The sequence below is a fragment of the Fukomys damarensis genome, unplaced genomic scaffold (assembly GCF_012274545.1).
Source record: "Fukomys damarensis isolate Sample0158 unplaced genomic scaffold, DMR_v1.0_HiC HiC_scaffold_10, whole genome shotgun sequence".
In the NCBI taxonomy this organism is placed as follows: Eukaryota; Metazoa; Chordata; class Mammalia; order Rodentia; family Bathyergidae; genus Fukomys; species Fukomys damarensis.
In genome coordinates, this window is record NW_022900922.1 from 16,822,160 (window position 1) to 16,836,915 (window position 14,756).

The window sequence follows — 14,756 nt, forward strand, 5'->3', positions numbered from 1 at the left end:
AACAGGAAGGGGACGCCGATGCGCTTCCGGGACTGTGGCCGCCTGCGCCAGACCGGTCCCGCCCGGAACAGCTCTCCGAGCGCTGCAGCCAGAGCTGGCCAGCAGTACAGGAAAAGAAGCGAACCTACCCTTGAAGGCTGTAGACTTCTTTTTAAGTACGTTTTCGAAAAATTTCGCGATGGGGGAATAAAAAGAAGAAAAAGATGTTTCCGCCCGGTTTCGAACCGGGGACCTTTCGCGTGTGAGGCGAACGTGATAACCACTACACTACGGAAACCCGTGAGGACATCCCCTTTCCCGGCTACTAGTTCTTCTTCCTAGACGCGCCCTCTGTCTACAGCCCAGAGAGGGTGCGCGTTATCCGATATGCGCATGTGTGTCGGTAAGGCCTTAGATTCCCAGAAGCCAAGGACAGACTCAAAATTCGCCTGAGCCTACTTCCTGCGTGATTTTTTTTCCACAAGCGGCTGAATGGGAGAGCGCAGAAAGAAGACTTTAGTAATCTTTCAGAATGACCACTATTATTGCTTACTGCGAGCATCAAGATTTGAAAGTCTTTCTTCCCCTTGGTTTGTTTACTTCAAACTCAAGGCTCAACCCGAACGGAGTAGGCGCGGCCTGGGGACGGCGCGCATTCTCGTTTGCGCCACCGCGTGGCCTCACTCGGAATGCGGAATTTGGTTTGCAAATCACTGATGGTTCCAGGTGTGGTCAGAAGTGTGGCCCTAGTGTAGCCAAGACCTCAGACTTGACTTCACGTTAGTTTTCCTCCTCCACTGAGCATCCGTGGGGTCAGGAAAGGACAGAAATAAGATAAAACTAACGAGCGCCAAGCCAGCTAGGAGTCGAACGTGGAGCCTTCTGATAGGTAGTTAGGCGCTTTATCCGTTGCACCACTTACCCCCCGATGGTGCGCACATGGTGGGGCTCCCTTATAAAGAAACAGTTTCTGTCCCCATCCTTTCTGCATTGTCTTGGTCTGGAGCTAGAAGCCGCGCGTGCCTGCCTGGCCGTCTCGCGCACACGCACTTCGTAGAGTCCACGGCTGCGCCGGCCCGGTGGTCTTCGCTCTGGGTCTGCGGTTTCTGCTCAGCCAGAAATGGCGACGAGAGGAAAACTCGCCCCCTCTGGCCCAGCTCCCCTCTCCATTCATGCAGCCAGTCTTGAGGCCAGCACTGTCACCCTCGCTCCTAGAGATGAAACTGTTCCGAAAACTCATGGGACCCTCCCCTCAAAATAAAGATGCTTTTGAGAACGATAGTAAAGCACTAAACAAATAAATGATAAGGCTCGAGGAAAAATAATAAAAATAGGTAAAGGGCTTAGGACATTGAAAATTGTCGTAGGGTGGCATGATCTGATTTTTGTCTCGTCTCTCTGTAGGTTCTTAAATTTTTTCGTTTCCAAATACTAAATCAGATTATGCTAGCACCGACTCCATGTTGCTCCTACCGCAGGACATCTCAGAATCTGACATCTTTAAAAGGATCATTGTCAACCGCACACGCACGAACGCTTTTTCAAAGCAAACAAGTGTCGCGTATGTAAGGCTTGAGAAGGAATTTCTGAGAAGGAATCATTATCCCGCAATGCCTGGGGCGCATTAGAAATGAATCGAGGTCTGTTGCCTGATCCTGAGCATAAGCGTGTTGAGAAAGAAAAAATATTTGTTGTCATTTCATACGGTTTCAACAGTCCTTACAAAAATACGTGTTTCTGCTCTTTGTTTTGTTCGGTACTGGGGATCGAACTCAAAACCTTGCTCTTGTGAGGCAGGCAGCATCATCCCTAAGATAAAAACCCAACTCCATGTTTCTACTTCTTGCACAGGAGTGCTAAGGTAGAGACCTGTATGAATTCCTCCCTATATATGCACAAAAATTAGAGTTCTTATCCAAAAATTAGAGTTCTTATCCCCAGCTTTTCTAACAAGGATCCCTAACAAAGCTTGGCAATATTGGAGTCAATCTCAGAATAATACTTTTAAATATACAAGAAAAGATAAATATATAAGATTTCAAAAGAAAGAAAATTATATTTAAAATGTTAAGATATTTTTAAATTATAACATATCTGTGTTCTTTTATTTTGTTTTTTCTTGTTATTTTGTTTTATTATTGCACTAGATGATAATATCCAGCCCAGGTGGGGAAGGTCTAATAAATACTGTTATTTTTTTTTTAAATACTGTAATTTCAAAGCAGTAACAAATACAAATGATGTTTTAAGAGATTTGCAACCACTATATTTTGATGTGAAAATACTTGTGATTTCCAGTAATGATATTCATGAAGGCTGAAATACAACTGTGATTTGTTGCCTGCATTCATAATGGAAACTCGAAATTTTAGTAATAAGTTAGTGAAAATAAAAATTTATTTTCCCATCTAATTTCACAGATCCCCATGAGCTTTTTTTTTTTTTTTTTTTTCCTACCCATGAGTCTGGAAACATGAACATTATGCCCCAAGTTTTCAGAAACGAAACAAACTGGAAGATCTTCTGGTCCTATTTAACCTCATCATGCAACCAGGACCTGGAAGCCAGATCCTAAGGTATCTCTGAAGTCCCAGGTTCACAGGAAACTCTATTTCCACAATGGCTTTAACCCAGCTGGCTGCAGGCTCTGTCCACACTGGCCCTCCTCAGTGCTGGTCAATAAAGATATCCCTTTGTTTTGCAGATATTGAATGCATTTCTTGGCTGCTTCTAATTTTGTCAGCCATGTTCACAACAAGGTATGGTTTTGAGAAGGAGATTAAGGAGTGACAAAGCAAGCTGTGGTAGTAGGTGGACCTCTTAATTACAAAATCCCAGGACCCATATTCAGAACAGTGCCCAAAGCCCTGCACTTGTCTTGCATGAACTGGAGCAGGTTTTCTAGGATGACGTAGCTGACCTCACCCTGAGGAGTGAGTGATACAAGAAGGACTGTCCACAGTGAGTTTTTGCCAGTGTTCTGTCTTGCATGGTGACCCACCCTCACACTGTTAAGTGTACTTCTACTCCTACTTTTATTTGGCTCAAAGTTGCTCTGCAGAGTCTGTTTCTTCTACATTTAATAAAACATTGCTGCCCTTTGCACTTGTCTTGACCAATTTTTGGTTCAGGATAGAAAGAACCCAGAAATCACCTCCAGAAGGGAATTCCAGCACCCTAAACCTGTAAACGACCTTATTTGAGATAATCTTTCTCTTGAGTATAACTTTTTTAACAGTTCCAGTGCCATGCCGGTTGTGGCACTGTCTTTTCTCTGGTAATTGCACCAGTCAGAGAGAGTCCAAAAGAAGAAAAGAAGATATTCTAGTAAGCAACTATGTATTGGAGGGAGAATAAATATTTGCAGGAGTTGCCAGTTTACTGATTTGCAGACCTGAAATTTGTAGAGCAGGCCAGCCAGCTGGAAACTCTCAGATAAGTTGATGTGGTAGTCTTGAAATAGAGTTTATTTGTCCTCAGAAAAGCCTTGATTTTTTTTCTCTTAGTCCTATAACTGATTTGATGAGGCCCATTTGCATTATTCAGGATAATCACTTTTATTTAAAATTAACTGATTGAAAATTTCTTTGGAACACCATCTAGACTGGTGTTTGAGTAATTAGGCATTCTAACCCAGCCTGAGGACACGTAAAAACATGTTGGGGGAGTGATGACCTTTTATTGCAGGTAGAAGTGCCAATGGCTACCTTGTGTAACAAGACCTTTAGTCGTTGATACAGCTTAGAAATACTGATGTGTTGGTTTGGGCACAATCACCAGAACAACAGATCTCAAAACAGCCAATCATAATTACAGAGATCACTTAGGAAGTTGTTTCCACAGCTCTGACAACACTTTCTACTGTTCAGGTTTTCTACGTATGGTTGCAGTGTGGGAGATCTTTATCTTTTTCTGAGATTAGGGTGTTAATTGTTAAAGTCTTGCATTTTTAAGGCACGACCTTGGAATTCTATTAGTTAATCTTATAAGCAAGAAGCTTGTAAACCAGTGAAAACTAATTTTATGAAAAGAAATGGGTTAAGAATGACTAGAATCTTGAATTCCAGATTTTTTAAAAGCCATAAAATAAGCTTGCTTCCTCGGGGACCTATTCTTGGTGCTAGGAGTGCTATGGTGTGAGCTCATCGCACATCAGGAATGTGCTGTGTGAGCCCTCATTTGCTTCCCCCCACGCCCTGCTGGTGCTTTAGCCGCGGCAGAATGAGCGATAGATGCCTGCTCTTCATTAACAAAACTAAAAACAGTAAAGGAATAAAAGCAAAGATCATTCCTTTTCCTTATTGATTTGAACCCTAGCAAGAGCACAGGCTCCGTGGCTTAGCTGGTTAAAGCGCCTGTCTAGTAAACAGGAGATCCTGGGTTCGAATCCCAGCGGGGCCTTTTTGTGGTTTTCCTGTGTGCAGTAGTGCTCAAGGTCTATTGCCATATACTATGGGAGGTAATTTTCATCCACGAGGCTTCACCGAAGTGTTTTATATAAATCTAAGGGTGGATTAAACCCCCCCACACATTTGCAAAAGGAAACAAAAATGAACTTGGTTCACTTTCAGAAAAACGCATTTCTGCTTTTTGGCAAATACCAAAACAGGGACAGCGGAAAGCAAAGTGACCAAATTCTTTCTTTCCTGGGGAATTCCCAAGGGATGTTCTTTGACTCTCCAAAGTGTTTTCAGAAAGGTCAGTCTTTGAAACAATTGAGACCTCTGTTTTTGAGAAGCTTACCACTTCTGACAATTCATAGCAGCCAGTAAAATCCTATAACACAGTGATTAACTATAAACTTTTTTTTTTACTAATCTTTCTTCTCATGGTGAAATCTGGTTTTTCAGGCTCAGAAGATAGACCTCACCGAAAATCAGGCAGGCTGGGTCACTGGTGCACACGTCTAAACTAGACCATTCCTCCTCCAATTATGAAACCTGTCTCATCTTACCCTCCCACCCCATCAGGGTTGTGCAAATTGAGCATAAAAATAGCATTCTTGTCATGCCCATTTAAAGTACACTTGGAGACCATGAGGAGGAAACCCTTAGGTCAAACGATGCTGCAGGAACTGCCTGGCTAGGCCAATGCTGCCAAATAGCTTAGGCTGCCTTATCCTACAGACTATGATTTTCTTCCTAGAAACTGTCAGTGGAACTTCCAACTATGACCTTAAGACTAGCTTTATACAGTGACTGCTGCCCCTTGCTGATCACAGCTGTCAGCTCCCTGAAGCACAAGAAGAGCCAGTTAACTTTCTACATAATAATTTGTATAGATTTTCTCTGTCCTTATAAAATCCCCATCATTTCCATGTATGTGCTGGGTTGCATCCTATTTTTTATTCCCAAAGAAAATCTCCTTTCTTGGAGATCTTCCCTGTGCTTTGCTTGACACTTTTTCAGGCATGCCCCAGCCAGGTGGCATTCAATAGATTGAGTGGTCTCCTCCACAGAGGTAGTGGTACAGTCTATTCAAGCTTTAGATTCCAGTGAGATGTGTCACTCTGTCTCCCAAAAGGCATAAACCTTCTGATGTTCTATATATTGATAAGCCATGGATGTGATTTATGTGTAAGAGTGGAAAGGGTTGCCAATCAAATGCTTGTTTATCCAAGCAGCGGCTATTTGTTGAGGTCTTCTTATATGAGAGGCATCTTGTTAATTGCCTGTGGGTTATGAGTTCTACCTTAGAGGCTGGTAGGAGGCTCAGACACACAATTCAGTGGCCGGTGGGATGTGTACCACTGAGGCAACAAGTGGCTGTGAACCATAGTGGAACATTTAATCCAGATCAGGTGGAGGTGGAAGGACATAAAGAAAAATGTCCCTCCAGTTCCTTTGTGTTTTCATCTTCTGCATTGACTCCCTCAAGGTTCTAGCCCTGTATGACTGCCTGTAATATTTCTACCTAACTTACTGTCTATAATAGTAGGATTTTTAAAAATTATAAAGATGAGTAAAAAGGAGGCAAGAAAAATAATAATTTTTCAATTGTATTTTTAACATTATACTTTAAAAAACAACAGCAACAACAACAACAACAACAACAACTACTATCCCAGCATGGTGGAGCACACCTGTAGTCCCAGCACTTGGGAGGCTGAGGCAGAATAGCCAGGAGTGTGAGGCCAGCCTGGGTTACATAATGAGTTTCAAGGCCAGTCTGAACTATATAGTGAGACCCTGTCTCAAAAATCAACACAAACACACACACACACACACACCAGAAGTTTTAGAACACGTCAAAGTTACCCAAGGGTACAATGATCTTTTTTTCCCTTCCTGGAAACTCAAAGAATTTCTAAGAGTTTTAAAATTATACTAAGCCTGCAAATTAGGCCTGAACTTTTCCTCCCACATACCTCCTCCTCACTCAGCAGCATACCTCTAAACTTCAGACCCCATACCAATGTTTGCATTCTCACCAAGCCAGCCAAATGGGTAGCCTGAGACAGTAAGAGTACACATCCTAGACCTCCCCATCCTGACCCCCAAAGACCACATAAAAAGTCTGAACCATAAAGTACCTCTCTCTTGAGGGCTGGCACTCACATTCTCTGAGCGTGTACTTCTTTGGCTCTCACTAATAAACTCTTCTATGCCTCTCATTGACTTGTCCTGAAAACTACTTACATACTTTTGTCTGAAGTCAGCAAAAGTACAACTTATCCCATGGGTAGGATGAACTGAGGTTCTCCTCTCCTCTTTGCAGCACCACCTCAGACCCCCATGTCATGACACTATGGCATAAGATATATGGACCTCCAAATAATATAAGGGAAATATTATAACTCCCAACCTGCTAGATGTCCCACACACCGAGTTCATGTTCTCTAAAACTGAAGATTGAATTCTAGGTACAATGGAGGTTAAGAGTAGGAAGAATTTATTGAGAGAAAGAGAGCTTCTGTCTAAGAAAGACAGAAGGGGGCCCAAAAAATGGGTTGTCCGCACACTCAGCTTCTCAAGGAAGTTTTATAGAGCAAAGCCACGAGGTGAGGCAGGAATAAGGTGAGGTTGGACAAGCTATAGTCAACTAATAAGATTACAAGTATGGTCTCTTAAGTAATGTTGATCCAGTGGAAAATCACAAGGTGGGTACAAGGTGAGACAAAACTATAGTCAACCAATAAGATTACAACAAGCATAGTCACTTAGGTAATATTGATTACATGGCAATTAAATGGGGAAGCAAGTCCCAGAGCATGCTTACTTAGACATAATGAGGATTTTGTTTGAAGGGATGGGTTAGGGACCTTTCCTACAAGGCTTGGATTAAGGTCTTGGTCTCCCACCCAAGTGACTGATGCCTATTTAGAATATCAATTACCAGTGTTCATCCCTAGGTGAAGTGTTTGGGTGTAGTTAATATTCTTTTTCTTGAAGCTTGGCCTTCATCTGAAAGCGCCTCCAGCCACGGTTGCCTTCTGCACTAACTTCTTTGAGGGCCCATCCCCGTCTGGCTGCCTGTAAATTTTCTTACTTAGCTGTCTACAATAACAACCAACTTGAAGTTCTGTTATCTTAGAGGTGCTATCTTTTTGCCCTTTCCTCCTTTATCTTATGCTACCAAAGGTCAAAGTGGGGACTCAAAATCATGTTTAACCACAATGTCTAGATGGGCAAAAATAGGGAATTCAGAGGACAGCACTGCTTTTTTTTTTTTTAATCATGTTGATGGCAATTTAAGACTGCACATGTAATGTATAAATTTGTGAGTTTTGAGGAATTCTGGAGAATAGGCAAAGACAGACTGATTTTTAGTATCCATGATCATGAAACAGATTCACCTTATATTTTGTTAATGTAACCGGGTACTAGATTGAATTAACTTCTTAAAAAGAACTGGTGAAGAAAAAATTCCAGTCACCTGTTGTTTTTTAGTAATTTGGGCTTTGTCATTATGAGTTCAGGCTAGATACACTGCATGAGACTATAACTTTGTAGCTATTAATGTACAAGAGGAGCAGGCTGGACATCAGGATACCCGTATTTGAGGACTATTTCTGAAGATGTCACTAAACAGGAACTTCTGTGAATCTAAGATTGTCCTTGGGCCTTGTTCTTGTTGGGCCCTAAGATGGGGAGGCGGGCACACTTCAGGTCAGGCCTCTACCCTTATGGGGTGGAGGGACTGCTTCCCTACAAAGTTGTTTTTCTTTTTGCTTCAGCTAACTGGAGAAAGTTTCAATGACTAAATTTTATACTTAGGAATGTGCTTGCCACCTTTTTAAAAACAACGGACTCATGATCTCCAACTGAACATGCCTGGGAATGTGCTGACCTCAACCTGTGCCTCATACCCATCATGAATATGCAGAGGGTCCTGGATAAAAAAGCCTCTTGCTGTCTTTGTTCCTGTTTTGCCCATTGACTCCAGAGCTCTAGAAACCTCTTCCCTCTCGCTCTGCTCTGTCTCCTGGTTGTGCTTATGGGCTCTGTACAACTCTGCACTGTCAGGCTCTCAATTGGGAATTAGAGGACTGCCACACCCCAGGCCCTGTGATGCTTTCCTCCTGTGTCCCAGCCTCACAATTGAATTCCTAAAAGCTGTGCATGGATAGAACCTGGATATGTGGCAACACGATAAGCCAAGCCTGGAAGTCCTCCTGTGGGAGTAGGAGATCTCACACAGCTGACCCCTCTGCAGCCATCAAAAGCATCAGCCCAGATGTGTACACAACAGCTCAAACCTGTGATGTCCAAGGAACGAAGTAAAAACAAAATAAGATCTATGATATTTGTGAATTTAAAACGTGCGCACCCAGAGCAACAACACTTGCTCCACAAAAGCATAGAAATGGCCTTTCCAGTGAGAACTTCCGGGCAAGTGGGTGCTTGGGTAGGGTTGGGGTCAGGATGGAGGTAGGGGTTGAAGAGCTGAGGAAAGAGAATTAAAAAGGAATTTGTAAGTAAATAAAGCAAAACAAGGGTCCTGTGGGCATCAGTGATGACAAAGGGGCATGACCTGAAGAGTTTAACACAATCTCCATGTGAAAGAGAGGGAGGGACTAGAGACTGGACAGAATGAGATTAAAATTGAATATTGTAGAGGTCTATATTTCTAGCACAGTGCTTACATTCCAGAGGTAGGATAATTTAATGTTCATTCGGTGTGTAAAGAAAAGTTTATTTACTGTTTAAGGGCTGAACATATATATAAAATGATGTTGTCAGGAGTGGGATTCGAACCCACGCCTCCAGGGGAGACTGCGACCTGAACGCAGCGCCTTAGACCGCTCGGCCATCCTGACTTACGAGTGGGTCCTTGCTTCGGTGTGTAAAGAAAAGTTTATTTACTGTTTAAGGGCTGAACATATATATAAAATGATGTTGTCAGGAGTGGGATTCGAACCCACGCCTCCAGGGGAGACTGCGACCTGAACGCAGCGCCTTAGACCGCTCGGCCATCCTGACTTACGAGTGGAGGTCCTTGCTCGAAGTTTATATCTGTCTGTCCCAAAAAACAACAGTTTTCTATTTTTCCATATTTTTTCCAAGATTTGGAAGTTCTCTGCTCATAGCTGCACCGCTGCCCTGAGCACACCGGGTTCCCACAGTGAGATGCGTGCTTGAAGCCAGCGCCAACGGTCCGCTCCAGCAGGCTGGAGTCCATCTCGGGCCCCGCGCTCCAGTTCCGGGGCCTCTGCCAGGCCGCCCGCTCTTCGGCCCGACTCTGCGGGCGGTGCCCGGGAGAGCGGGTGTGTCCCGTGGGGATCTTGTAGTGTGATGGAAACTCAGAAAGTGAAACCAGGGTCCCTAGTCTCTACCTACTGCTCCCTGCGTCGGGGCCCCTGATAACAAGCCTGTGCCCAGCAGACCCATTTACAACGTGGTGGTTAGGTTTAATAACGATATACTTGGAAGTTGCTAAGCGAGCAGATTTTAAATGTGCTCATCACCACCAAGAACAAAGTATGTGAGCTAAAGAATGAATTAATTAACTAACTTGTTTTAGCCTTTCCACGATGTATACATATATCAAACCATCATTTTGTGGAGTATAAATATATATAATCCTTATTTGTCAATTTTAAATACAGAGGTTGTGGGGACAAGGCCCACAGTACATGTTTAACAAGCCCTCTACCCTATTCTAGTATGTTTTGAGAACTGGTTTAACAATGACCTTACACGTGTGTGTGTGTGTGTGTGTGTTTATTTTGTTTTCTGTTTTTTGCTGTTTGTTTTTGTTTTTTGGCACCAGGGATTGAACTCAGGTCCTTGCACTTGTGAGGCAGGCAGCAGAACCTCTGAGCTAAATCTCCAGCTCAGGTTTTTGTTTTTTTGAGACAAAGGTTTACTATTCATAGCTGACCACGGTAGCCTCAAACTACAGTAATTATCCTGCCTCAGCCTCCTGGGTGCTGGGATTACAGGCATGCAGTGGACTTTATAATTCTTCACAGAGAAACTGCCCTTGCTAGCAGGAAGTGAGACATGAAAACGCATGCTATTTACAGTCGTCTAGCATAGTGATACTCCCTAAGAGTTTTTAAATATACACTCTCCCAATGCCAGACCAATTAAACTAGGTGTTCTGCTAGTGCTACCTGGCAATTGTGTTTTTGAAGGGGCCTCCAATACCTCCAGGTGATTCTGAGGTGCATGCAGGTTTAAGATCATTGTGTTAGGATTTAGTTTTAGACAATTTGAGTCTTTCTTTGAATGATGAAGGTAAAAGCCACATTAAAAAAATTGTTTAAGCCCATGTGGTACAGTATCCATGAAATCGAAGTATCCATGAAACATGGAGCAGAGCAACGGAAGCACAGATCAAAGCTCATGGGAAGCTCAGGAGGCCCAAGGCATGGCAGGTGAATCGCTGGAGAAAGGCAGAGCTGGCCACAGCCAGGAAGGTGGCCTAGTCCCTGAGACCCAGAGTCCACCTTCCCTAGGAGATAAGATGGTATCCGTCCACAGAGAACAGCAAGGTCCGGTTATTGGAGTGATTACTGGGAAGAGCTTGTAACCATTTTGTGAAAACAAATACTATCTCAAGGGTGCAGAGAACCTTCCTGGCCATCACAGTCTGTGACCACAACCAAATCAGTTCCTTATGCTCTTTGAGCCCTGGGTGCTTCATCTGTAAAATGGGAGTAGTATTTTTCCTTGTAGTCTATGTTTTAGGAAAATAAGATGACATATACCAGGGTCTTAACCCTGGGTGCTATTTCCTCTTGTTGCCTGTTTTTGTAACCAGGAACAATAATTACAACATGCCCTCTTGATTCAGGAGATTAAATATGAAAATATTGTATCTCCCAACTTGTTAGATGTCTGATGCACTGAGTTTATGTTCTCTACAACTGAAGAAGGAATTCTAGAGGAACAATGGAGGTTAAGAGTAAACAAATATTTATTGATAGGAAAGCTCCTGAGAGGTAGGATGGGACCTGAATGTGTAAGGCAGGGGACTCCATTTCACAGCGAAGTTTTATAGAGCAAAATCCACATGGGTCGCTGGGAATTTAGCTCAGTGGCACTGTGCTCGTCTGAAAACCACAAGGTCCTAAATTTGATCCCCAGTACCAAAAAACAAAAACAAAAACAAAACATGTGGGTACAACGTGGGTTACAGCTATGATTCACCAATGACATTATAAGTATAGTCACTTAGGTAATAGTGGTTCAATTGTTAAATAAGTCATGTAACAAGCTTGCATTGAAAGAACAAAGATTTCTAGGAAGAAGACCAGAGAGCTTTGGTTGCCTACTGGGGTAAATGATGTCTATTTAGGCTTCACTAGGTCCTATAATTGTCTTTTTAGGAAGTATGCAGACCTGGTCATTTCAACTTCATCTCCAGGCTCCAATGATGTGTCTCCTGCCACAGCTGTGATGTGTTTCACCTTTGTCCTGACTCTCTCAAAACCTAGCCCTGTCTAACTGCCTACAATATTTCTACTATCTTAGCTATCTATAATACTCTGATTGTTGGATGGATCTTAACACCATCTCTGCAGGTGCCCCTGAAAAGCAGAGTACAGCCCCATCACAGAGCTGAAAGTGCCCTAGATGCTGATGGCAAGGCTGCTGATATTTCAGGCGTTATTTTCCCTCAAGGCCTGGGACAGCAGGCCACATCTAGGTGGGTAGAGACATGCCACACACTGCCTCCCCCCGCCGCAGTATCCAAATCAGGCAGATGTGCTACACACCAGATCTCTGCCTAAAGCTAAAAACGGGAGTATAGGCAGGGTTCCTGGTCAAGCAGGTCACCTCCAGTCCTTAAGCCCCTAGTGACAAGGAGGAGTGACTTCTAAAAAGAACAGAGGAAAAAAGGCCCATTTTTCATAGAAGGTGAAAAAATATAGAATGCAAAGCTGAATAAAGTACAAGGTAAATAAGACTCTTTCTTCAATACTGAGGATCAAACCTATGGCCTTCACTCTAAGATACATCCCCCAATTTTTTTTTTTTTTTACTACGGATTGAACTTGGGTCCTTGAGCTTGCGAGGCAGGCAACAGAACCACTGAGCTAAATCCCCAGCCCAATATCGCCCATTTTTTTTTTTTTTGAGATAGAATCTTGCCAAGTCAATAAATTGTCCAAGAGGGGCTTGAGTTCCTACCTTAGCCCCCAGAGTTCTGGGATTACAAGCAGTGTACCTGTACACCTGGCTTAGCAAACATCGTTAAACGTGACTGTCACATTTACTGTGGCATAGCAAATAACTCTGTGGCTTAGAGTAGTATCACTTCAGTGTTTCTTCTGACTACAGCTTCCAGCTGGCCAGACAAGGCTCACTCATGTCCTGCATTCAGCTAGGATGCTCAGGCCTCTCTCCCAGAAGGCCTTTCACAGATGGCAATAAGGAAGCCACCAAAGCCCTTTGTGTCTGGAGGAAAGACAGAGGTGAGGTTGCAGGAGTTGTCAAGGCCAGATGCTGTCAGCAGAGCCTGAGTTATGTCCTGACGAGTGGGATGCCACTGAGAGGTGTTTATAGATAGACAGCAGGCCAGGGATTTAGCTGAGTGCTGCTGCCACCTGCCTCGAAGGTACAAGGTACCGAGTTCGATCCCTGGTACAAAAAAAAAAAAGCTAGCATCTCACTATGTTGCCCAGACTGGTCCTGAACTCCTGATCTCAAGTGATCCTCTTGTCTCAACCTCCAGAGCTGTGCTGCAAGAATGTGCAACCATGCCCCAGCAGAAAGCAATTTTTTTCTTCTCTCTCTCTCTCTTTTTTTTTTTTTTTTTTTTTTTTTGGTACCAGGGATTGAACTTCCCCGGCCACTTGTTTTTCTTTCTGTTGTGGTACTAGGAGCCTAATCCAGGGTTCAACCTGTACCACTGAGTTATATTCTTCTTTTTGAGATAGGGTCTCACTAAGTTCATGGAACGGACCTCAAATTTGTGATCCTCCAGCCTCAGCTTCCCCAGTAGCAAATTCCCGTGCAAACCATTACAAGAGCTTGCCCTTTCTTTCCTTCTCCCTTCCTTCCTTCCTCTCTCTCTGTCTCTCTTTCTTTCTTTTTTCTTTCAAGAACTGTCCTTGGCAGTAGCTTGATGTGTCAACTCTTACCTCTTATCTGTCCCAAGTTGAATACTGTTCTGTAGATCAATGCAGGTTCTGCACACTTTAGAAAATTATTTGAAGCTCATTACCTGAACATAGACCCTGGAGCTACGTTAGAAGGCTTGGGGTCAAATCCCAGCTGTTACTCACCAGAAGGGCAACAGAAGCCATCTCATCTCTTTGCACCCTATCCCAGAAACAGAGTCCTAATGCATTTGGAGAAGGCAGCAACAGATGTGGGTGAAATTACCAGTCTCTGTCACATGGACCAAAATAAGAACCCAAACTGGGCAGAGTCGTGAACAATTGTAATCTCATACTAGGAAGGCTGAGACAGGAGGATTGCTGTGAGTTCAAGGCTAGCCTGGGCTACATAGTGAGTTCCAGGTCAGTCTCAACTACATAGTGAGACCCTGTCTCAAAAAATCCAAAACAAAACAAAAGAGCCAAACTCTAAAGAGGATGTATCAAATTGGAGACCATGTGGTCCATGTTTGTGTTGCTCTATCTTCCATCAGTTCATAACATCTTTTAAAATCTCTTTTTCGTTGCTTTTTGTTTGTTGGTTGGTTTTGTTTTTTTGAGACAGGGTCTCACTATGTAGTTGAGACTGACCTGGAACTCACTATGTAGCCCAGGCTGGTCTTGAACTCACAGTGATCCTCCTGCCTCAGCCTCCCAAGTGCTGGGATTACAGGTGTGCACCACCACACCCAGCTCTCATAACCTTTCTTTTTTCTTTCATTTTACATTTTTATTTTGAGACAGGGTCTTGCTAAATTGTTAAATTACCCAGGCTGAGCTCAAAATTATGATTCTCCCACCTCCACCTACCAGAATGCTGGGATTACAGGTGTGTGCCACAGTGCCAGGCTAAATAAACATCAGTAGGAGCTTTGTTTACTATAAAGTTTTTTGTTTGTTTATTTTTGTGGTACTGGGAATGGACCCTAGGACTTTCTGAATCCTGGGCAAGCCCCTACAACCAACCTACCCTTTCAGCTCCACTGGAAACATAGAAGTCACTTCTTACCCTAAAGTTCACTTACATTTTTCTCCTAGTCCCTTCCCAGAGTAAAAACTCTGTGGTCTCCTGATGTATAAACCTATGGGCAGATTCACTTTTAAATAATCTAGTCATACTTCCATGGAACTATGATTAAGCGGATATTATTACATAGGTGTTTACTCCCAAGCCAGAATGAAGATATAAACTAGGTGGGTCCCGGGAGAGATGAGAGCATATGGT

General features: G+C 43.3%; 1 protein-coding gene and 4 non-coding genes across 5 annotated transcripts in view; 1 reads left to right on the plus strand and 4 right to left on the minus strand.

Moving 5' to 3' along the window:
• Positions 1-268, minus strand: part of LOC104861533 (high mobility group nucleosome-binding domain-containing protein 4) — a 5,117-nt gene extending 4,849 nt beyond the window's left edge. The window contains exon 1 of the mRNA XM_033761869.1: positions 129-268. The gene's annotated coding sequence lies outside the window, so the exon portion shown is untranslated. The remainder of the gene's footprint in view (positions 1-128) is intronic.
• Positions 205-277, minus strand: Trnav-cac. The gene has a single exon. It is a non-coding gene; the product is annotated as a tRNA-Val (tRNA).
• A 4,029-nt stretch (positions 278-4,306) lies between these two features.
• Positions 4,307-4,380, plus strand: Trnat-agu. Its single transcript has one exon. It is a non-coding gene; the product is annotated as a tRNA-Thr (tRNA).
• Positions 4,381-9,155: 4,775 nt separating this feature from the next.
• On the minus strand, positions 9,156-9,238 carry Trnal-cag. Its single transcript has one exon. It is a non-coding gene; the product is annotated as a tRNA-Leu (tRNA).
• An 80-nt stretch (positions 9,239-9,318) lies between these two features.
• On the minus strand, positions 9,319-9,401 carry Trnal-cag. The gene has a single exon. It is a non-coding gene; the product is annotated as a tRNA-Leu (tRNA).
• Positions 9,402-14,756: the final 5,355 nt, after the last annotated feature.